This window comes from Pinus tabuliformis, chromosome X, assembly GCF_031772625.1.
Source record: "Pinus tabuliformis cultivar Carrire ecotype Pingquan chromosome X, CPIR1, whole genome shotgun sequence".
In the NCBI taxonomy this organism is placed as follows: domain Eukaryota; kingdom Viridiplantae; phylum Streptophyta; class Pinopsida; order Pinales; family Pinaceae; genus Pinus; species Pinus tabuliformis.
In genome coordinates this window covers 937663435-937688815 of record NC_142308.1, presented here as the reverse complement: position 1 = coordinate 937688815, position 25381 = coordinate 937663435, and positions in this window count along the sequence as shown.

Genomic DNA, 25381 nt, shown 5'->3' with positions numbered 1-25381 from the left:
AGATCTCCTCTTCCAGATCCCCGTGAAGAAATGTTGTCTTCACATCCATCTATTCTACCTCAAAATAAAAAGTAGTAGCAATAGATAAAAGTAAACTAATAGAAGCTACCTTGGCAACATGAGAAAAAATATCACCAAAGTCAATTCCTGGCACCAAGGAATAACCTTTTGCTACTAACAAAACTTTGTATTTCTCCACCTTTCCTTTTGCATTTGTCTTCTTCTTGAACACCCATTTGTTGTCAATGGGTTTCTTTCGAGCCAGCAACTCCACCAGATCCCAAGCCTTTTTTTTGTGAAAAGATTCCATTTCATCAACCATGGCCTCTTTCTAGAGTTTTCCATCCTTTGAATCTACTGCTTCCTTCATAGTTCTCAGATCATCATCAGCAATAGATAAAGCAACATTTGAATAGAAAGTAGATGGACTATACCTTTCTGACTGCCTTCTTTCTCGAACTGATCTTCTCACAACCGAAGTTTGTGGCTCTTCATCTTCTAATTCCTCTTCTACTGTAGAGTCTAACTCTTTCCCCTTTAGCTCAAACTCTATCTTCTTAGGTTCCTTTGAAGGGACTTCATGTTTAATGACATCTTTCACCTCTCTGAACACCACATCTCGGTTGTACACAACCTTTCTTGTTACTGTGTTCCAAAGTTTATAACCCTTTAAACCATCCTTATACCCAATAAAGATGCACTTTTCATATTTACTATCCAAATTTTTTCTTTTCTCCTTTGGAACATGTACATATGCATCACATACAAATACCCTCAGATGTGAAAGAGAGGGTTTCTTACCAGTCCATACATCTTGTGGAGCCTTATCTTCCAATGCTAATGAAGGTGATCTATTGACCAGGTAACATGCAGTCTCCACCGCCTCTACCTAGAATTCATGTCCTAACCTGTCACCATTAAGCATGCTTCTTGCCCTTTCCATCAACTTATTGTTCATTCTTTCTATAGCTCCATTTTTCTCAGGTGTGTATGGAGTAGTCTTCTGCCATGTTATACCACACTTCTTATAGAATTCTTCAAATTCCTTCTTGCAAAACTCTCCACCATTATTTTTCCTCAACACCTTTATCTTCTTCTTTGTCTAGTTTTCGACTAGAGCCTTAAATTCTTTAAACCTGTCAAAGACTTTAGATTTCTTCTTAAGGAAATATATCCATGTATTCCTTGAGAAGTCATCTATAAATGATACATAGTACACATACTTACTCAGTGATGGAAACTTCACAGGTCCAAACACATCACTGTGCACAAGCTCTAATATTTGCTTCACCCTCCTACCTCCAGAGGGGAACTCACCCGATTCTGCTTCCCATATACACAATTTTCATAGAAATAAAAATCTAGAGATCTATTGGTCATACCTTCTACCATACCTTTACCATGAAGTATTTGAAGGCCCTTCTCTCCAATATTTCCAAGCCTTTGATGCCATAGCATGGTCTTTTCTCTAGAGACCACTAGGTTTTATGCTCCACTTTCAGGAACCACAGAACTGTTGCAACCATCAACAATAGTTCTACCTTACAGCTTGTACAGAGTTCCAATCTGAACTCCCTGCATCAATACCATTGCTCCCCGAACCATCTTGCAGGTTTCCTTCTTGAACATTGTTTTTACACCTACATCATCTATCTTGCTTACAAAAATTAGATTTCTGGCCAATGCAGGAATGTGTAGAGCACTCGAAAGTGCTCTTATCCTTCCACCCTTCAAATTCAACTTAACTTTTCTGCAACCAACGATTTTAGCCTTCCTGTCATCTCCCAAGAAGACATCACCACCATCATATTTCTCATACTCTCAGAACCACTCTCTATGGGGAGTGAAGTGAAAGGATGCACCTAAGTCAATCAACCATGCCTCATGATCTACATGTGTACTTGAAGAAGCCAAGTACACATCCCCACGTTCATCTAAGGTGATTTTCGCCTCTGCAGAAGGAGCATCATCATATACCTTTCCTTTGTTAGGAGCTTTAGATTTACAGTCCCTTTTGTAGTGCCCTTCCTTTCCGGATTTCCAGCACACCTTTATAGGTTTTCCTGGAGATTTAGATCTCCCTATATATTTAGATCTCCCACTCAATGACTTATTTTTGTTTCTATTCTGGGATCATCCTCGTATAGACAAGACATCACCATTTTTCCTCTCCATATTTTTCCATCTCATCTCATCCATCAGCAAGGATGAGACTATTTCATCAAACTGTAAGGTAGTTGCATTGCTGCATATTGCAATAACCAGACTATCCCACGAATCTGGTAGAGAACACAACAAACTGATGCACATATCCTCATTTGAAATTTTAATATCAACAAATAATAACTGACTTACCACAATATTAAATGCGTTCAAGTGCTCTATCACCAAGTCTCCATCTTCATCCTCAGGTTATACAACTTTTTTCGTAGGAACAATTTATTCACCAGAGACTTAGATTCGTATAAAGTCCCTAACTTGTCCCACAAAGCCTTTACCATAGCTTCCCCTGATACATTCAACAATACTAAATTTGAGACACACAATCATATTGTGCTCTTTGCCTTCCAATTCAACTTCCTCCATTCTTCATCGAACACTCCCGTTGGTTTAGTACTTGGATCTACCACGATCAACTGATATTTATCCACCAATAGATGCTCCATCTTGAGTTTCCAAAACTCAAAACTCTGACCATTAAATTTCTCAATCTCTATCTTTCCATTGCTCAACATCTTCTTTCACCACCAAAATCGATCCCGTAGATCTCCCACTGAACAGGGTCTACCACAGGCCCGAGTGAAACCCCTCAGCAACAAAGGTATCCCCTTGAAGCCAAAAACACTCTGATACCAAATGTAGGTTTTAATCCTGTACATAAATTAACTGCATACGATATCCTAAAACAAAAAATAAACAATAGCGAGAGCATAACACATAAAACAAATATACACGGAAATTTTCCCCTGGATCCCAAATCCGGGACTACTAGATTGATTTTTCATTATGTTCCTTTCAATGTTACAATACATATATATACATGCCGAAGCATCCAATACCATGGACCGAAAACCATCACGCCGAAAACCATGTGTGAAAACCGTGCACAAAACCATAGGTAGGTTCGCCCCACCTAATATAGGGTCCAAACATTTTTTTCCCTGGGGCATTGCTCTAGATCCCATAGAGGGGGGCTAACTGCCCCCCTCAAACCCCCCGTACAAGGGGGGCTACCACCCCCCCTGGTACCCCCTCACTGTGCAATCGGTGCAACGAAGGGGGGCTTTGCCCCCCCTTAACCCCCTGATACACTAGGTGGGCTAGTCGTGGAAGGAATATAACACAACCCAACAATTACATTTAAACTTAAATACCAAATTTAGATATGAGAATTGCTTATATATAGTTTAAAAATTATTCGAGAAAAATGACTTTTAACATAAATATTTTGTTTTTAAATTGGTATATATATCTATATATATATATATATATATATATATATATATATATATATATATATATATATATATATATATATATATCATGTTTTTTAATTCACACTTATTATATTGGAAGTTATTTTATGGAAGGGATTTTGCTTAAAATTTTTCTATCCAAATAATTTGGTATAAAATATCACTTATGTGTTCATAATAATAATAATAATAATCATCTAATTTTAAGATAATGGCCAAGATGGATACCAAATTGGGACCCATCAATACATAAGAATTTTATGGATACCAAATTGGGACCCATCAATACATGAGACCCCCTTTTTATGGGACAAGGGACCCATCAATACATAAGAATTTTACTACTAAGATATGCAACTTACTTACTGTATCCCCTTTTGGATTTTAACTTGTGACATCTTAGGAGGAAGCACATGCTCTTAACTATTAATCCCACTCTATATGTCCTTCAATTAGTTGGTCCTCCTTGAAGGTTCCAACCCATAACGTCTATGAATTTTTGAAACATCGTCGAATGTTGTGTACAAGGATATTGCACTAGATGGATGGACTACTACTCAACTCATAACTGAACCTTTTTATGTAGGTTCAATGATTTTTTCTCAACACCAACAAGAACCATCATAGCCATGTGTCTTGTTCAAGTATGTCACTAGATTAGTAGATGAGAACATGATGATATGGATAGGAACCTACTAAATTTCCTTAATAGATCTCTATATGAAAGAATTATTTTATGGAGAGACAATGAATGTGAATGGGAAGTTGCTAACATTGGATTCTCCCATTTAATAGGCATAATAGTTGCTTCCACCTCCCTCAAAAACATCACCTATGCTTTCATTGTAGACAACAACACCACCATCTCTCTGTCTTCCCTCATCTCCTCTCTCCATCACTCTCCCTCCATCTATCCCTCATTAATCCCTCTCTCTAACTCTTTGGCTCTATGTTGTTGTTCTTCCCTCCTTCTCTCCCCCCTCAAACTCCATCTCTATCTCTCTCACTCCCTCCTTCTCTCCCTCTCCTCCTCTCTCTCTCTCTCTCTCTCTCTCTCTCTCTCTCTCTCTCTCTCTCTCCATATAATCAAGAATTCTCACTATGTGTAATCAATGATATATTTATTGTCTAATATATTTTACATTTTAATTTTTTATTGTGAAATGAGATGGTTTTTGGGTAGGTGGTATTGGGAAGTCATGGAATTGTAACAAAAAATATTTATAAGTTAATAATATATCTATGGTGTTAACACCTCTCAAGAACAACTAAATTATACAAGCCATTGCAGTGACCTGCAAAAAATTCTCTCTTATTTACACCTAAAATTACAACAAATTTGACTTAGTAGGTGCGATTCTCCAATGAGAAAATATCTAGGTTATGAGTCAACATTTTCCTTGTGGACTAATAACTAGGAAGTTTCAATGAATTCTTGATGAAAAAGTATATTAATGCACTAGTTTTCAAAGTTGGTGAGTCATCCCTTTGACCACATAACTAACTCATGTATATATATATGGATGGTGGACGTGAGTTCCTTACCACATGAAGTATTCATTTGTTTACTTAAAAGGTTTGATTATACAAATATATATTACAATGTTTAGCACCATTGTAATCTATGTCAAATACATATGTTGCAATTGTGTAAAATATGATTCAAATGCATATTATGTGGTTTAGTGACAATTGAACTTATATATTGTGTAACCCAATCCTTCATTCACATACATTGTTGGTGCTTTCAAGGGGATATATTATTTTCTCAAACTTTGCATTAAATATTGATATATGGAATGTATGGAAAATAAGTATAATTGTTTGAATAGATATCATAGTATGGTTTCAACGTAATGGTCCATAATATTTGATATAAAATAAGGTTGGATGCTTTGATATTACGATGTTTTCCATGGAAACAGTTTGATGGTTGTGGGCTACAAGGGGCCTGACCTAGGTTCAACAGTGAGTTTAGCCAAGCAAATCCCAGTACTACTAGACCTTTCAGTCCGAAGTAGTATAGGAGGGTGCCCGAACCAGGTTTCCACACCTTTGGGATGTCTGATATGGGCAATAGGTACGCGATTAAACCTTCGTGCTTACTAGATTATGTGCACCAGCAGGCTCCTTGCGTCCTGTGGGGCTGCCTTCACGTAGATCCAGCCGCAGTGCAACCAATATTAATTACCCAAGTCTTCCTTAGTTAGATTCTATTCATTAACTACTTAGAAAGTTTTCATACATAAACATACATACAAGTGCATGCATATAGATAAATAGATACCATTAACGCTGAACATCAAAATATAGATCTACGAAATAGATGCACAATATGCCTAATCAACTTAGCTTTATTAATGATCCTTTTCAAGTTTAGTTCAATACAGACCTGAATCCGCCCTACGCACTCTGTTGCAAGGGTCCGTGAACTCAGCTGTAGACTCTACTAGGCCTCTGCACACTCAGCTGCATAGCCTTTACCTACTACTATGACCCAATACCTTCAGATCTACTTCTATCCTCTAACCATGCCTTTGCATCTATCTATTACTTTCCAAAAAACTTGTAAGACTATCTTTACACTTAGAGCCTCACTCTATTTATACAATCCCATGGTCTACAGACCATGGGTAAGTTGACACAACTTTACATTAAATTACATTATTTAAGGGTAGACAACTCTATGACTCATCCTAGACTCTCGCGCTCTGCGCCTGCATTTCACAGTCTTTACATCATATTGACCAATGCTCAGGCTTTAAGCCCCAAAAACATGTTATGGGGGGATTTGCTGCCCAACAGGCCCCCAACACAATCATCGTGACTCATCCTGAGTCACTCTGCTGGTGTGGCGATCTTTGCGTGAAGTCCATCCACCTATGCCTATGCGGTACGAAGGTCCGCAACACCCCATTCTGCTGTCGGTTGGAGCTGCTGCATTTCTACTTCTGAATCATCTACGTCTGACTTGATTCTCTTCCTTGGTGTCGGCTTCTAGTACTTGTGTTTATAATCCCACACCCTTGTCCATCTTCTCGGGTCGCGAAGACTGTGCATTGGTAGGTTAGTCAGACAGTCGGCCCTGGGAAGCATTCTCCATTAAGTTTGACTAGCTGGACCGCGCCTCTGTCTATGAACTCTTTTACCACATATGGTCCCAGCCAGTGCATTCTGAATTTTCTGGGAAATTTTTCAAACTTGCTGTCATATAGTAGCACTAAATCGTTTTCCTTGAAGGTGTGCAACCTGATATGGTGGTTGTGCCAGGCTTTTTCCCGCTGTTTTTGTACTTGCTGATGGAATCCCACCACAAATCATTCTTCCTCGAGTTCTTCTAAGTGCGCGAGCCTCTCTTCTAATGCTTCGCGGTCTGACATGCCTGTAAGTGCTACAATTCACAAACTGGGGATGATAAATTCCATCGGCATGATAGCTTCCATGCCATAGACTATCCTGAAAGGTGTCTGACCCGTCAACTTTTTGCACATGGTTCTGTATGCCCATAATATGGTAGGTATGCGTAAGTCCCAGTCGTTTCACTGTGCATTACATACTTTAGTCAGTGCAGTCTCCAGAATTTTGAATGCTTCTACTATCCCATTAGCTTGTGGATGGTACGATGTACTTTGCTGATGATACACCTGGAACTCCTCGGTGAGTGTGATGATGGTTTCATTCAGGAAGTGCGTTCTACAATCACTTATTAAGATTTTCGGGCAACCAAACTATGTCAACATGTTGTCGAACAAAAATTTCGTAGTTGTAGCGACCGTGCAGTCCTTAACCGGCTGTGCTTCTGCCCATCAAGTTAGGTACTATGTTGTAGTGATGATGTAGCATGCACCCGTATTTCCCTAAGGTTTGATTGGTACCACAAAGTCCATTTTTTGAATGGTTGTAGTGTCATCTATGGATTGAGTGGCATCTCATCCCTTCGTGATGGTTTTCTAGTCCTTTGACGCATGTTGTAGGCTCGATAGTGTGCTTTCGAATCTTGATGTAGGGTTGGCGACTATAGCCCAACACAAAGAATCTTCTATGCAGTCGCGTGTCCTACATAGTGTCCTCCTATAGCCCCCCATGTGCTTCTGTGAGGATCTGTCCTTGTTAAAATTCAGGTACATATCTTCGCAATATCTCATCGTTTCCAATTTTGTAGAGGTGCCCCGCGATGATAGAAAAGTCTACCACACACACCACCAATTCCTTCTTCTCCTAGACTGAATATTCCTTTGGCACAGTCCCTGTGGTTAAAAAATGATTATATCTTCGAAGTGGCCGTTTGTGATGTGCATTGTAAAGAGCTGTGCATCTGATAGTCCCTCCTCCAAATTTGTTGGCTCCTTTCCTGTCTCAATTCATGATAAGTGATCTGGTCCTGCATTTAGGCGTCTCGGCTTTACGATGACCTCAAAGTCATATTCTTGAAACAGTAACAACCATATGCATATGCAGCCCCCCAACACAGGCTTGTTCACCAGGTATTTCAATGCAGAATGATTGGTATACATCTTGAAGTGCCCACCAAGTAAATAGTGTCGGTATTTCTAGAGCGCGTACACCATTGCCAACCCTTTGTGCTCAGTAGTAGAGTAGTTCTTTTTGGCTTTGGATAGTCAACGACTCACGAACGCGATCGAGTGATCCATGCCTTCCATGCCTTCTTGTGTAAGTACAGCTCCCAGCGCAATACACGACGCATCAACATGTACATGAAATTCTACGTCCCATTTTTGGAAGACCAGGATGGGAGCGGATGCCAGTTTCTCCTTGAGAACATCCAAAATTTTCATACAATCATCATTCCAACAATATGTAGTGTCCTTTATCAATAGTTTTTCCATTGGCGCTATTATTTGTGCATAACTCTTGATAAAATTTCTGTAGTAACCAGTGTGCCTCAAAGTAGCACGTAGTTGTTTGACACTTTGCAACACTTCTAGATTGAGAATAACAACAATCTTCGTAGGGTCCACCATTAGGCCTTGTTTGCAAACCACATGGCCGAGCAAGTTTCTGAAGGGAACAAGGAAGGTGCACTTTTTAAGATTCAGTGCAATCTGGTGTCATTGACAAGTATCCAACATCAAACGTAAGCTCACTATATGGTGTTTAACTAACCCAAATATAGTCCAATCGTCCAGATAGACTTCCAAGAACTTGTGGATGTATTCCTTGAACGCGGCTACCACTATGTGCGAAAATATCGTTGGCGTGTTCTTCAGTCCAAAGGGCATAACAGTGTATTTAAAGTAGCCCATTCAGTTGTGAAGGTTGTCTTGCTCCTATCTTCCGTCATGATCTTGATTTGATGGTGCCTAAAGAAGCCATCCATAGTGAGTAAGCTTTCTGACCGCCAACATTCTCCAATACTTCATCTGTGAATGGTGTTGGGAATGGATCATGAACACAGGCATCATTAAGCTTCCTGAGGTCCACGGAAATTCTAATTTCGCCCTTCTATTTTTTCTCCTGTACTACCATAGGACTCACCCAGTCAGATTCTTCCACTAGTTCAATAATTCTAGCTGCGAGCATTTTGTCTAATTCGTCGTAGACCTTTTATTTATACTTTGGATTCTAATGGTAAGGTCATTTCTTAACTGGCTTTGCATCTTGTTTCAGAGTGATATTCATCATCCCTAAGTCGCCAATGATCCCCTTTCAGTCCGTGATTTTTTCCGGGAACAAATCTTGATATTTGCGAAGTAACTCGGTGACCTTATCTACCGTAGCATCGTCCCAATAGTCCCCAAGCATCACATACTTCGGATCCACATCTATGCCAATGTTTAGCTACTTTGTTTTTAGTGGTGCAGTGATGTCGGGATCCTCAATTGATGGTCCTCGAACCTTGTGATAGCCTTCAGTTTCTGGAATATTAATATTTCGGGGGTCGTCATCATCCTCCTCTATTTTCATGTTATAACATTCTAGGGCACTGCTTAACTGGGTTGCCCATGCTGGTTGAAGTACTTCCAGTGGTTCCTATGGTATTTTGAAGATGGCGGCTTTTACTACTTGCAGCGTGTCATCAACAGTATCCGACCATCAGTCTTCAAATGTGAATGTTAACAAAAATCCCTCGCGCAAGACATCCCATTCGCTCATACCATGTCGGAGTTCTGTCTCAGTATACCAATTCATGGGTATGACATCCAAGGTATGGTAGAATAAATGTACCCATTCAGGCTGTGGTTCTTCCCCATAGGCCTTGGTCCATTTCGCGAGGTGCATGCACGGGTCATCTCGTCCATCGTATTTATCTTCTATCTGTAGTTGCGATTTCCCAAATCGTAGGTGCATCATCCTTCTAAATCCGCGCCAGTTCTCAAAATTTCCTTGATGTGTTCCCCACCAGTGCATAGGTGTTGCGGGCAACGCCCACTTCAACACATTGAACTGCTGTTGTTTTGTTACTATGCTTTCAAACTTTCTCAAGAATTAATCCACCATTATCAATCCATCATATATTGGTAGATCTCGGGTCTGTGTTGTTACGCAATGCAGTGATCTAATCATCATGTTGCAATTCAGCATTGTCACTTCGTTCAATCGATTGTGCTAGCACTCGACTTCTTCGTCTGAATCCAAGGTGCAGGAACTTGTGCGCTCCCACGAGATCCTTCCATCTACAGTCAGATTCACCCAATCCTGATCTCACATAGTTATCTTGTAAATACAATCTAGCTCATCGTCTCTTCCATCGTCGTGCATAGGTTTAGTGTAGCGTGCTCCTTCGGCTAGGTCTAGCAGGACTACTACACGTTGGGACTTTTTCTCAAATATCATCTTCCGCTTCTTCAGGTTGATGACTCCATTCATATTAGTGGTCCAGTCTATTCCTAGCAACACGGGATAGGGATTGCTGTCATCAACAATCTCTATTACTTCAAAGTCCATCAGTGTGCTCGCGCCTTCGATATCAATTGTTACCCCTTGAAACCTCCCCATGGGAAAAATCTTCTGTTGGTTTTCCATTTGTAATTGAATAGGGGACCACTATAACATGGGCTTGCCCATGCATTCCCATGTTTTCTATGGTAACACATTCGCATCCAATCCTAGATCTAGGATGACCTGATCCATTTCGTACTCACCAATCTGCGTTGTCAATCTCATTTCCCTCCCAGTGCACAATGCATGCTTTCCCAGTTTCTGGACTATGTGCAGTTCCCCTGACCCTGCACACTTGGTGATCAAATCCTATAGTCCCTTAACTGCCTTATGTCGTGCAACAGTTTCATGCATGTATCTAAAAAGGTAGTGAGCATGGAAGGATCCATTCCTGTCTCTGGTTGATCCTTACTACCTGAAATGGAGGCCTCTGTGAAGCTCTTCTTAGCTTCCATGAACGTCTCCTTTGCGCATTCTAAGTCAAACTTAGGTTCCTTTTCGAGAGCCTTACGAACCCATGTATCTTCGTCAAGCTACTTCTCCTTATTTTCCCTTGTGGTTGCGCTACTTCTGAGCATCATGTTCACATTTGGGTCTTCTTCACGTAGTTCATACCTCATCTTTGGATATTTTGAGTCGGAGGAGGATCGAGTACCCCTTTCTCACGCATCTATGTGATCAACGTAGGACAATCTATCATTTCATGATCAAACTAAGCACAATATGAACAGGATATTCTCGTTGGGTTGGTACAATCATAGGCGGAATGCCCTGGTCCTCCGCAATTGTAACAAATTAACTGTCCATGGCCCCTCCCTAGTCCATTCCTCCTCATCCTTGACCTCACCCCTGAAATCCAGTGTGTGCCATCCCCACAGTTGGGTCGAGGGCTCGCGTTTTTGTTTGCATCTTATAGGTTGGGATTCGATCCATCATTAACTCATAACTGCGACAAGTGCACTCGTCGTGGCCTACTAACCTGCAAAAATTACAAAACAACTGCTGGGGAGTCTGTGTATACTTCTGCAACAAATGACAATTATCCGTCATGTGTTTTCCTCATATCTGACAGATCGCACACCATAATGTGGGTGTCACACTTGGCCCTACCTATGCCTTCGGTCTCAATGGCATTGGCCCCCCTCCTGCCAAGTACTTCGCGAATACTGGACAGTGGTCCTTGCCATGGCCCTAGCCTTTTCATTTTACGCACCATAATTCCTCGCATGCCTCTGGCCACAGTGCCTTATCCTACTTCAAGCTCTGCATTTCCAGGCAGATATTCTGTAGTTGCACGTGGATTTGTTGAACTCCCAACCTAGGATCTTGTATCAAGGTCTCATGCAACCTCATCGCCATTTCCAATGCTTTGGCCTGGGTGGAAAGTTTCTGTTGTGACAGTGCCATCCTCAAGTGCGGTGTCAGGGATGCCACAAGCCATGCACGATGTTGTGCATCCATGAACGTCATATTAGAGTCGCGGATCGTACCCTTCATCTGCTAATCCAGATCCCAGGGGGTCTTGCCTGGAAGCATCGCGATCTCTTTAAACTTGATTATTGACTATGTCTCTGATTTTGGCTGGCTAAATTCTCTATTCAGCACATTCTGGATCTCTGCTATCCCTGTGTTTGGGTTTTCATTAGAGTGCTTGACATACCATGTCAACGCAAGATCCTGCAGCGTGCTCACCAATGTAGCTTTCTTAATGTTGTCATCCATGACCCCTTGCACTTCCCACACTGCTCTTACCACGAACCAAAACTGGTCCAGATCCTCATTCCCTACTCCTCTTAATATGAGTAGCTTGATCACACTCACCATGTTGAACTGACGGGTTGGTGAAGGTGGAGTGGGTGGAGATGGAGGTGAGGGAGGTGAAGCGGGTGGTGGTGTGGGTGGAGGTGGTAGCTATAGAAAGTGCTGCCTTATCAAGCTGACCGCACTTCTTGGAGAAAGATTCGAGTGAGCTCTTCCTTACTTTCTCACAAAGGTGAAATTAAAGGGCTGTTTGCTAATTCCCCACTACCCTTGTATATCTTTCAGCTTCGTGTCATCCCAAACATTAATGTATTCACATAACCCGTTTTTCACATAACAACATCTTAATCTAGGTATTCAAAGATTTAATATACTTACCTCACGGTCCCTTGAGAAAACATCATTCTGCCTCATTGTAGCTCACGGTCATGTCCACCGCAAACTCAGTGATAAATCCCCCTATTATGTAGTCGAGCCAATGGTCCACAACTCGCACGATATTGTCTTCTGATGCCTCTAGCCTGCGCACTAATTTCGGAGTCAACACTATCGGTTGGTCGAGCTTACACCTTCCCTGGCTATTGGCTAATATTGTGATCCACTCATACAGTTTAGAGGGAAAGGATGCAAAGGAAATCTCGTGGATTTCCATATACACATAATGATCCAACCACCTTTTCTCAGATACCTGCGGAGTTCTATTTTCCTGTGTTGCGAACTTGTGAATCTTCTTGTCCAACCACTCTTCAATTTCCTTATTTCTTGGGTTCCAGTGGCATGACATCAGATATCCCTTAGGCAGATCCCAGTCTCAGCAACGAAATCATTTGTTGGCTAGAAGGGGCCTGACCTAGGTTTAACAATGAGTTTAGCCAAGCAAATCCTAGTACTACTGGCCCTTTCGGCAACAGTCCGTGGAGCACGGACTGAGGTCTCACCCGAAGTAGTATGGGAGGGTGCTGGAACCAGGTTTCTACACCCTGGGGATGTCTGATATGGGCGATAGGTACGCGATTCAACCTTCGCGCTTACTAGATTAGGCACATCAGCGGGCTCCTTGCGTCCTGTGGGGCTACCTTCGCGCAGATCCAGCTGCAGTGCAACTAGTACTAATTACCCAAGTCTTTCTCAGTTAGGTTCTATTCGTTAATTACTCAGAAACTTTTCATACATAAACATACATACATGTGCGCGGATATAGATAAACAAATACCATTAACACTGAACATAAAAATATAGATCTACGAAACAGATGCCCAACATGCCAAATCAACTTAGCTTTATTAATGATTCTTTTCAAGTTCAGTTCAATACAAACCCGACTCTGCCCTATGCACTCAGCTGGAGGGGTCCCTGCACTCAACTGCGGACTCTACTAGGCCTCTGCACACTCAGTTGCAGAGCCTTTACCTACTACTACGACCCAATACCTTCAAATCTAATTTTATCCTCTAACCATGCCTTCACATCTATCTATTACTTTCCAAAAAACTCCTAAGACTATCTTTACGCTTAGAGCCTCTCTCTATTTATACAATCCCATGGTTCATGGACCATAGGTAGGTCGACACAACTTTACATTAAATTACATTATTTTAGGGCAGATAACCCTATGACTCATCCTAGACTCTCACGCTCTGCGCCCGCATTTCGCAGAGTCTTTACATCATATTGACCAACACTCGGGCTTTAAGCCCCAAAAACATGCTATGGGGGGATCCACTGCCCAACAATGGTGGTCGGTTTTTTGTTTCAGATATGGACATTTAATGACCAATGATCTATGTAAGATTTGGCACATTGTTTTATATACTGCATTCATTATCGACGAAGATTTTTGATCTGATAATGAATTTGGTTGATATATTGGTGTCTTTCTAGTGATATACATGGTCATTCTCCTAAAGCCTTATTGGCTAAATCTAGATTCTTTGCGATGAATCACCAACCATGTATGACATGTGAACTATTTCCTCAGAGGCTCAGTTTCTTATTGGTGTGTGTTTATTTGTTCAATATTTATTTGCTAAATGAATTGGCATACAAGACTTTGCACAAGGTTTTTATCTCCCTAATACATCAACTCTACCATTTACTACTTTATTTACTCACCTTCATTCCCACCACCTCGAGCCATCCGCTTTTCTTTTCCTTTCTTGAGCTTCAAAGGGTTTTCACCTCCTTCAGCCCTCAAACACAAGATCCTTGAAATAAAAATTTGACTAAGGACTACTTCAAGGACGTGGAAATGAGAGAAAACACATGGTTTTTATACTTGGATTCTCCTTTCTGAGAATTCTTCCTTGTTAATTATGTTTCAAACTAGTTCTCTTTCATAAAAAAATTGAATTTATATGAGTTTTTCTCCCATGCATACCTTGTTCGTACTCTGGTGTGAACTTTGCATTAATACCAAATTGGTGTATGAGACCCCCTTGTTTATGGGACAAGGGACCCATCGGTACATAAATTTTTTACTACTAAAGTCTACAAATACATAATTTATCCCCCTTTGGATTTGAACTTGTGACCTCTTATGACGAAACATGTGCTCTTAAATATTAGGCCCACTCTATATGCCCTTCAATGATTTGGTCCTCTTTGAAGGACCTCATCCATAACCTTTATGAATTTTTGAAACATCGTCGAATGTTGTGCACAAGGATATTACAATAGATGGATGGACTACTACTTAGCTCATAACTCACCCTTTTTATGTAGGTTCAATGATTTTTACTAAACACCAAGAAGAACTAACATAGCCATGTGCCTTGCTAAAGTGTGTCACTATATCATTAGATCAGAACATGATGATATGGAGAGACACGTACTAAATTTTCTCTATAGATCTCTATATGAAAGTATGATGTTATGGAGAGACAATGAATGTGAAGGGTAGGTTTCTAACATTGGCCTCTCCCATCCAATAGGCATAATGGTTTCTTCCACCTCCCTCAACAACATCACCTACTATTGGGCGCGGGATCCCCAAGGGTAGTTTTGGGGCTTAAAGCACATATTTTGGTCCAATTTTGTAATCCAAGTGTAAAGACTCCACATTTTGTGGTCACAGAGTGTGTAATTGTTAAAGATTCATAGGGTTTTCCGCCCTTATTTTGAAAATGTAATGTTGGCTGTAGAAGATCCACCCATGGTCCTGTTGAGAATAGTAACAAGAAATGCTAAAAGTAGCATTCAGAATATTCCAATTTTAATTTGTCCTTGAATTAAAATTTAGAATTAATATTCAAATTTAGTCTCACTAGCTGCTTGAAAAATAATTAATTAATTCATTATGGATTAATTAGTTGGAGAAATTCAAGCTAGAAGTCTTTGTGAAGTCATGCAACAATTATCCCTTAAATTAAAGAGATTATCCCTTAATTATGGAGATAAGGATGAGTTGTATTTGATTTGTAATTAGTTAGCCCAATTAACTAAGTTAAGCCCAATTAAATTAGTTAAAAACAATTTGAGGAACTAATTGTGAGTTCAGTCAGTTAATGCATGCATGAATCAAACTAGTGTACTCTGGATAACTGAGGATTCTCTCATAAATAAATCATGCATGTCAGTTCAGACAAAGACCGAGTTGAGATTGAAGACATGGACATTGTACTATCAGTTGGAGGAATTTTCCTATAAAGGAAACTCATCAATGCAGAAGGAACAAGGTTCCTTGAGGATTGCGCAGTTTTACAGGGTATGAGATCATTCTGAGTGATTAGTGTTACACTTGGTAATAGTAGGATCACCTAGGAGAAACAATGCAAGGAAATAGGAGGCTTGGAGGGTAGAGGAGAAGGCTTGTGAGAAGCTTTGATTGCCTGTGAGCATCCAGGAGGATTGTACTGAGAGCTGGCTAACTGTGAGAGCTAAGGCTTTGTGTAATTATGATATATTTCCACCTTGTACGATAATACAGATATTAGGGTTTTTAGCTGAGGCTTTCCCCTGAGTATTCTTCTGTATTTCATGTGTAATGATTCTTTTTCTCTGTTATATGTGTTCTACTTGATCTTGCTCAAATCGATTAAGCTTCCGCAAGTTTGATTGTAAAAGTGGATTAAGTATTTTGCTTTAGTTATATTGCATAATCAAGTTAATCTATAGTGAGAATTTCTACAAGTCCATTGTCCATGGATTGTATAAATAGAGCTAGGCTCTAAGTAGTTAGAGGCAATTAGATAGAATCAATGATTGAACATGTATGAGAGATAGCTTTGAAATAGAAGTCTAAGTTTTGGGTCATAGCATAGGTAGAGGCTCTACAGCGAGTGCGGAGAGGCCTAGAAGTCCACAGCTGAGTGTGCAGACCCCTGCAAATGACTGCGCAGGGCAAGTTGAGTCTGTAATCGTTCAAGATTATAAATAAAGAGAAAGTATTCTACAATTTTTGTGACTTTATTTCCTGTTTATGCATCTATTATAGTGGGTATGAATTTCACTTATAATGCATATATGATGCACAAATATATGTAAAGGTATTGGTTATGCGAACGCAAGTAAGAATATCCGTTTACACAAAGCTAACTAAGATATGTGAATAAGATAAGTAAGACACTTAGCGTAGTTGGGAAAATATCACAGTCATTGCCCTAGCAGCGCAAAAGCATATTAGCGCCAGGTTAGGGCTGCACGAAAGCCGATTGTATCATTTTGTGAAGGTGCTGAAGGATGAACAAAGGGTTAAGAAACCTATGCTCAAGTAGGTATAGCTAGGATAAACTGACATCACAACCATCTCAAGGGTGTGGAAAATTGGTTCCAACATCCCCCCGTACTGCTTCATGTAACACTTTAGTCCGTGCTCCATGAGCTGATGCCGAAAGGGCCAGTAGTGTAGGGATTTGTTTGGCTAACTAATGCTAAACTTTGGTCAGGCGCCCACAAGCCAGCGAATGGTTCCGTTGCCAGGACTCGAATCTGTGTAGAGATGTGTGATGTCATATTACTGGAATCCAACTAAGAAAGCAATTGAAGGCTGGTTGGACAGAAGAATTCAGTTCACGGCACAAGGAAACAAAACCCATGACTGTCAAAAGAATAGTGGTTGGACTGATACCTATATATGGAGAAACACGAAATATTTTTAGCCTCCTTTCCTATTGAGCTATACGAGTGGATCGCAAAGCTAGCAGATAGCCAAGGAAGGTGGAAACTTGACGATCCTATTGTGTGGACCCAGGAGCTAGTGCGAAGGTTGGAAGCATCAGAGGATAAAATCATGTGCGCTGTCAATCATTGGCTCGATCGTATCATAGGAGGATTTGTTATTGAGTTTGTGGTCGACACCTCAGTCAGCTATAGCGAGGCAAAGTGACACTTTTTCAAAGGACCGCGAGGTAAGTACGTAAAATATTTGGATACTTGGATGAAAATGTTGTTGTGCAAAAAGTGGGTTATGCAGCTACCTTGATGTTTGGGACTACGCGAAGCAGAAAAAGTTACAAAAGCGAAGGAAATAAGAATCTAGAGTATAGCCCCTTGATTCCACCACTGTGAAGGGAAGAAAAAGGGATAGCGCAGGTCTCTCCATGAAGTGCTATTCAGTTGATAAGACAAGGATTTCCACGAATACCACCTACACCAACACCACCTCCATCTTTACCACCATCGCCTCCAACTTCACCCATACCACCTCCACCTCCACCGCGATTTAGTATGGAAAACACAGTGAAGTTGCCTTTGTTCAAATGCTTGGGAAATGAGGATTTGGACCAATTCTGGTTTGTTGTGAGGGTTGTATGGGAAGCCCAAGGTGTTACAGATGATAACATAAATAAGGCAACATTGGTTAGTGCTTTATAAGATCACGCGTTAACCTGGTATATTAAGTACTCCAATGATAAACCGAATGCTAAAGTAGTGGATGTCCAAGTAGCACTAAATAGGGAGTTTAGCAGGCCTAAATCTAAAGTGCAGTCGATTGTGGGATTCAAAGAGATCATGATGCTACTAGGTGAGATGCCTTGGGAACTAGATCAGAGGCTGAAATGTATGATCTGCGAAGCCAAAATGAATGACAGATGGAAAACATCGCGAATGGTTTGTGGCCTCGCTAGTACCACACTTAAGGGGTGCGCTGTCACAGCAGAAGATAACAACTCAGGTAGAGGCCTTGGATATTTCCATGAGACCACATGAGACCCCAACGCAAGATCCTAATCTAGGAGTTCAACAGATCCACACGTAGTTGAAGAATCTATGCCTTGAGATGCAAAGCTTGAAGCAAGATAGGACGATTTGGCCAAAAGTACACGAAGAGGTATGGTGCATGAAATGCAAGAGTCAGGGTCATGACAAAGACCACTACCCGGTCTTTACAAATTACCTTGTAGGAGGAGGACCAATGTCTTTAAGCTTGGAAGCTCAAGTAGGACCTAGCACGACACCTTCTTTGTGGTGCGCTATCTATCAAATAGCCAGAAAACATGTCACAGATAATTGCCACCTGTTATAGAAGTATAAGCAAACTCCGCAACAGTTATTCTGTAACTTTTGTAGATTGGTGGCACATGATGAGCATACTTTTAGGAGCTATGAATTAATGATGGATAGAATTCTTGCCTATAGAGTTCAGGTCGAAACGTGACCCCTTGACCAGAGTTCAGGGGTGGCATGGATAGTATTTCAGGGTTGATTTGCTACAATTTCAGAGGGCCAGGACACTATGCTTGCGACTGCACTAATCCAACATGCCCGTTGTGCAATTATTGCATGATGTTTGATCATGAAACAGAAGATTGTCCTACACTAATAGCTAGGATATGTGACAAAGGAGCGCTACCACCTCCCCCCACTCAGAACCTGTAGATGACGAGGTCTAACCCGCGTGAGGAAGATCCGAACATAAATATAGTGCTCTGAAGTGGAATAATGACAAGAGATGACAAGGGGAAACAACTGAAAGATAGTACATGGGTTCGCAAAGCCCCAATGAAAGAGTATGAGTTCAATCTAGAGCACGCTCAGGAAGCATTCATGGAAGCTAAGAAGAGCTTCACTGAAACCTCCACTTTAGGAAGCAAGGATAAACCGGAGCTAGAGATGGACCCCTCTATGCTGATAACTTTCCTCGAAACTTGTATGAATTTATTGCGCGATAGTGAGGCTACGAAAGGGTTACATGAACTTATCAATAGATGCGCCGGGAACATGTCGGGTGAACCGTGTGTAGTCTGCAAGATCAGAAAGCATAAGACAAGGACAGGGCATTAAATGACACTCACCACGCAGATCGGAGAATACAAAATCGATCAAGTCATTCTAGATTTGGGATCAAATGTGAATGTTCTACCGAAAAAGATATGGGAGCGAATGGGGAGACCTGCACTGCAATGGTCTCCGATTCAGTTGAGGATGGTGAACCGACAAAAAATCATACCCATGGGGTGGTTGCAGGGAGTGATCATAGATATTGAGGGAGCGAGCATGTTGGTAGATTTTGAAGTAATAGAGATTGTTGATGACAACAATCCATACCCTACGCTCTTGCGAATTGACTGGGCTACTGATATGAATGGGGTAATCAATCTGAAGAAGTGAAAGATGATCTTTGAGGAGAAATCACTGCACCTAATAATACCCCTGGATCCTGCTGAAGGATCGTGCTATATTGAACCGGTCCACAACTATGAGAGTGATGATGATCTAGACTGCATCTATAAGATAACAGAACGAGACTAAGATTTGGTGAATCCCACCACAGATGGGCAGATTACATGGGAGCGCGAGAGTTCCTTCACTTCAGACTCTAACGAGGAAATAGAACGCTGGCAGAATTGGTTACATGGAGTAACTACGCTGAATTACAACATGATGACCTGGTTGCTGCGCTGCGTGTCATCAGAAGAACGAAATCTTCCTACTTATGATGGCCTAAATGAGGTGGATACCTTTTTGGATGCATTTGAAAGGGAAGTGCCAGAAAAACAACGCTTCCAAGCCTTGGACTGGGCACTTCGTGCTATGCTCGCAAGATGGTGGGGTACGAACAAGGGGAGTTTCGATGATTGGCACGAATGTAGGAGGATGATGAGAGCACGATTTTGGAAGCCTAAGATGTGACTGACAGACAAGTATGATGGGCAGAATTATCCATGCACACATTTGGCCAAATGGATGCAGGCTTATGGAGAAAAGCCCCAACCTGAGCAAGTGCACCTGTACTCTGTGCTAAAGTACCTGGTCAATAAGCCTATGCTAGGGAGGCACATTTGCAGGTGGCTCTTATTGTTCTAAGAATATGATTTTGAAGTTGTTGTAAAGCCTGGATGGTTGAATGTAGGACCTGACCACTTGTTGTACATTGAGACAGGGGAGGAACCCCCTAATTTGGAGGAAGGATTACCTAACGTGCAACTCTTTGCTATGCGCGTTGTGGATGGAAATTTTGAGGACATAATACACTTCCTAACAACTAGAGCTACGCCAGAAGGATACTCTGTCCAAAAAAAGAAGGAATTAGTGGTGCACACAACAAATTTCTCTGTCATTGCTGGGCATATATACAAGATGGGGAAAGATGAAATAATGCGAAGGTATGTACCTGAGTTTGAATGAAGAAACATCCTCGTAGACGCTCATGGGGGCGCGACGGGAGGACATTATGCAGGGAGAGCAACCACGCAAAAAATTATACGTGCAGGGTTGTGGTGGCCAACCCTTCATTAGGATTCAAAAGAATATTGCAAGGTGTGAAATGTATGTCAGATAATAGGCAGGCCATTGTAGAGGGATGAAATGCCTTTGAATCCAAAAATAACATTGCAACCCTTTGAAAAGTGGGAAATAGATTTTGTAGGACCTATTCAGCCCCAAGGAAAGACAAGCACGAGGTACATTATCACTATGATGGAGTATTTGACTCATTGGGTAGAAGCACAGTTGGTGAAGGATTGCAGGGGCACAATGGTCGCAAGGTTTCTATTTGGACATGTAGTGATGTGATTTGGATGTCCAAAGATATTAATGAGTGATTGAGGTACACACTTCTTGAATGAGACAATCAGCGCACTGATGGAGGAATTTCAGGTGTATCATCAGAAGAGCAAACCGCATCACCCACAAGCTAACAGGATAGTGGAGGCATTCAAAAAAGTACTGGAGACCGTGGTGACAAAGGTATGCAATGGTTAGTGAAGTGATTGGGACCTACACATACCGCTGTATTGTGGGCTTATCTAACAATGTGCAAGAAGTTAAAGGGACAAACACCCTTTAGGCTGGTATACGGGGTTGAAGTGGTGATGCCTATGGAATACATCGTGCCTCGTCTACGCATAGCAGCGCTCATAGGTATGATGGATCAAGGAGCCTTGGAAAAGAGGCTTGCAAAGTTGGATGAGCTGTAAGAAGAGAGATTTTTCACTGGATTTCACCAACAGGTCCAAAAACACCGTGAAAAGGTGTGGCATGACTGACATATTAAGTTGTGCACCTTTAAGGTGAATGACTTGGTGCTGTTGTATGATGGTAAGTTTGATAAATTTCCAGTGAAACTTAGAATGCATTGGCTGGGGCCATATGTTATTAGGGAGATTACTGACGGTGGCACGGTCTAGTTGGTTAAGTTGAATGGAGATCCCTTCCCAGGAAAGATGAATGGCAGTCGTTTGAATCCATACACAGGTGGCCCTACCATCTGAATAGCTGATAGAAGCATAGTCCTAGCACTTTAGGTGGCTAAAAGGAGGCATGGGACTATAAACTACACTACCCGGATTGGAGAGCTGCGCGATTTCAGGACTACGCGATGCAGCGAAGTGTCACAGGGTTTGTGACAGTGTGAAGAAAGCTACGCTAACGTGCAGGTCTACCATGAAGTGACTGCTAAAGTCATTATTCATGATTTGATGGTCAGTTTGAGGCCAAATGGAGTGGGCGACAGGAATTTAAGCTGAACTTTATGGCTTAGATTCTTGGAAATTTGCCGCCAATCTAGCATTAATGAACCGAATGTGGGGGGAATGGTCGGACTTGAATTCAAAAGGCCCTATAAATTACAAGTGGATGTCCAGTGGAAAACACTTGGCATTTTGAGAACTGAGTTGTTGCGCGCTTAAGTATACATGAACTAAGACCTATTCGAGACTCTGAAAGCGAATTCATTGTTTGAGCAACTACCAGAGACATTGCAAGAATTGTGGAATATTGTTATGTCAACACCTATAGAAGCCATGGACATAGGAGTAGTGATAGCCGAGGAAGCCGCGTAGGAAATTGTGGTAGTAGAAGCCCTAGAGAGTGCCAAAATAATAGTTGAGGTCCCTAAATTTCCCAGAACACTGAGACCTAGGAAGGATAAGCATGTTATGATACCAGTGCACATCTCACCAAGAAACCCATAGAGGACCCAGCTCACCTTGCAGGAAAAGGGGAAGGCGATTAATCTGGAGGTCAACGAGGAGGAATCTGAAGAAATCCTGGTGGATGAGGAGGATGAGGAAATGGAAGTTGAAACCCAGGGTGCGAACCCTATCACCCTATTACCAAAATATGTTCCTCTACGAAAGGGTAAAGCCAAGGTGTCGAAGGACATAGACGAGAGCAAGAGTGCCTTGCAGAATCAATTGCTCCCAAATCATCCTTTCTTTTATGGGTCGCACTTAGGACAAGTTCCTGTACTAAAATTCAAGGATTGGCACCTCACGGATCATGAGAAATTTCCACATTTAGTGATTAAGCAGCTAATGTGCAGGCAGATTGACACGACAGCTGAAATGATTGAATTGGAGCTGCACAAATGGCTTAAAGGTGTAGAGAAAGCCGAGTTGCTGAACCTGCTCTGGGTGACACATTACCACCTCGCCCCAGTGACTGTCTTCATCATCAGGCTACTGCTCTACTTGGTGCACGATGGGTGTTTGTGGCTAGAGGAGCCCATCCCCATCATAAACCACTTGATTCATCAAATTACATGACTGCCTTACTCAAGGGAGAATCCAACCAATATATCCGAAGGAGAAGGTGGCAAGTTGGCCCTCACGGAAGCAATGAAGAAGAAGTTCATGTTGAAGAAGAAGAAGTGAGGATATGCCATCTCCAGTATTAACAACCTTGCAGTCAAGGTCACGACACAAATACTAGAAGAGAAAGTGATTGGTAAGTGTCGCGCAGATGAGGTACCCACACCTGTGATTGCACTAGCAGCCCAATGCATGGAAGGAGTCCAGTTGAACTGGGCGAACTATCTATGCAGTGAGTTCCTTGTGAACTGTCGTGAGGCATAGGAGCAGGGCAAAACATTTCACTATGCATGGCTCCTCTTTTTGATCGTACTGGTGGCATGGGAGCTACCTGAAGACAACCAATTCCCTTCAGTCATGCCGGACCTTCTAGAGGTAGCAAAGTATGCTTCACTGTGGGTGACCAAGGATGCACAACGAATAAAAGAAAGTAATATCTTTTGGGTATTAATGGAGATGAATATCCAGATGGGGATCAATCACAAGCCGTGGTTGTCACCCACAATATATGCTAGTCTACAGAGCTTTGCAGAGTTCAAAGCGGATTTCCACCATGTTTTTATCAGGGTGCGGAAGGACCCTATGAAGACATGGCATAACCTACCATACTTGGCGACTGATGATGTAATTTTTGCAGACCTTGAGTCTTGGCCGCCAGAGTGGCATGCTTCAGCTGGCTCCGTGGTGGAAAAGGATAAGTCCACTGCACAGCACAAGAAGGAAGAGAAAAAGCTTCGAATGGCATAGCTAGCGGAGAAGCGTAGAAAGGAGGAAGCGGAGGCTAAGGCCCAAGCAGCGCACGACGTCGCGAAACTGGCAGAATAGCAGAAAATAGGAGGAGAAGAGCATGAAGGACATAAGTCACCTTCACCCATAATTGAGGCAAAAACAAAGGCAGAAAAAGGTGGCGTGGACCCAAAGACGATATCCACCCAACTCAAGCGTCTGTGACCACGAGAGAAGGTTGTGCCATGAAAGAAAAAAAAGGCATCAAAGACATCTTTCAACCCAATCACCCTCACTGAGGGGGATTTGCATGATATTAGCGAAACAGTGATGGATGTCACCATAGAGGCCCTCCAATAGTTCGAAGAACAACAACAATTGGTATTGGGGGCTCTCCGGACAGAGTTGCAGGTATGCACTCCACAGGCTAGCATAGTGTCCACCAGCATCGCGATCAGCACTTCAGCTATCGAGAAGATGTTGCGCACAAGGGTGACCAACAAGATAGTGCTACCAAATGGGGCACTTACTACAGAGAATGAGGCTGATAGGCCCACGTTCAATAGATTGAAAGGGGTTGAATTGAGCATGGCTGTGCTCCCTCAGGAGATGCTCTACCTTTTCTAGGATGGAGTCACTGCGAAACTCAGGGCTCAGGAGAGTCGCACTCTACAAGTGATGAGCAAGTATGGCATCAACATCGAGTAGTTGGGCCTACAACGCAACAAGGCAGTGGAGCAAAATAAGCAGATTATGCAAGTAGTAGAGGAAGCTTGCAGATTGTCTTAGAGTTGGACATTCAGGCAGAAGAATCGGTGGGGGCGCGCATCCGCAGGTTAGCCACAGGGGTGCCTGATGCTCTAGCGGAGATGGCCAGGGTCCAACTCGAGCTGAACCTATAGATCGTAGAATTGCAGTTGATGGTGCAGCCTTCAACTCTGTCGAAAGTCAGGGAACAATGTACCATCACTATTACAACAAAAATAGTGGTGATTGATAGTGTAGTGGCAGACTACATGCAACTTTTCGAACAGTCATTCAAGGTCCTAACCACCCTGCAGGAGGACCCGAATGTAGAGCTCTTAGAGATAGAGGCGCACGAGCTACAATAGAGGTATGACGAGGTAAAAGGGATTGCACAGACGGTTGCCCTTACATAGAGGCTCGCACGAATGCAGGAGGCAAAGGCGCTCAAGGAACAAGTGGATGTTGCTTGACATAAAGAAGCAGTCTTAAAAGCGCGCCTACAGCCATGGATAGATGAGGCTTATGTGATCACAGCCTCCATTGAAGGAAAGCTCATGAAATTGCAGGCAGCTCAGCAAAAGATTCAGGGCAGTAGTTCACCAGCAATCATGGAGCAGCGAGTGGAAGAAGCAGGCGACTGCTCAGTGCGTTGCCGAAGTTGCAGTGATCCAAACAGAGCTAGGAGGTCTTCATGCTAAGATCTCCGCACCTACAAAGTGACTCGAGGACGAGTCATGATGTTTATGTTGGGGGCCTGTTGGGCATGGGATCCCCCAAGGGCAGTTTTGGGGCTTAAAGCCC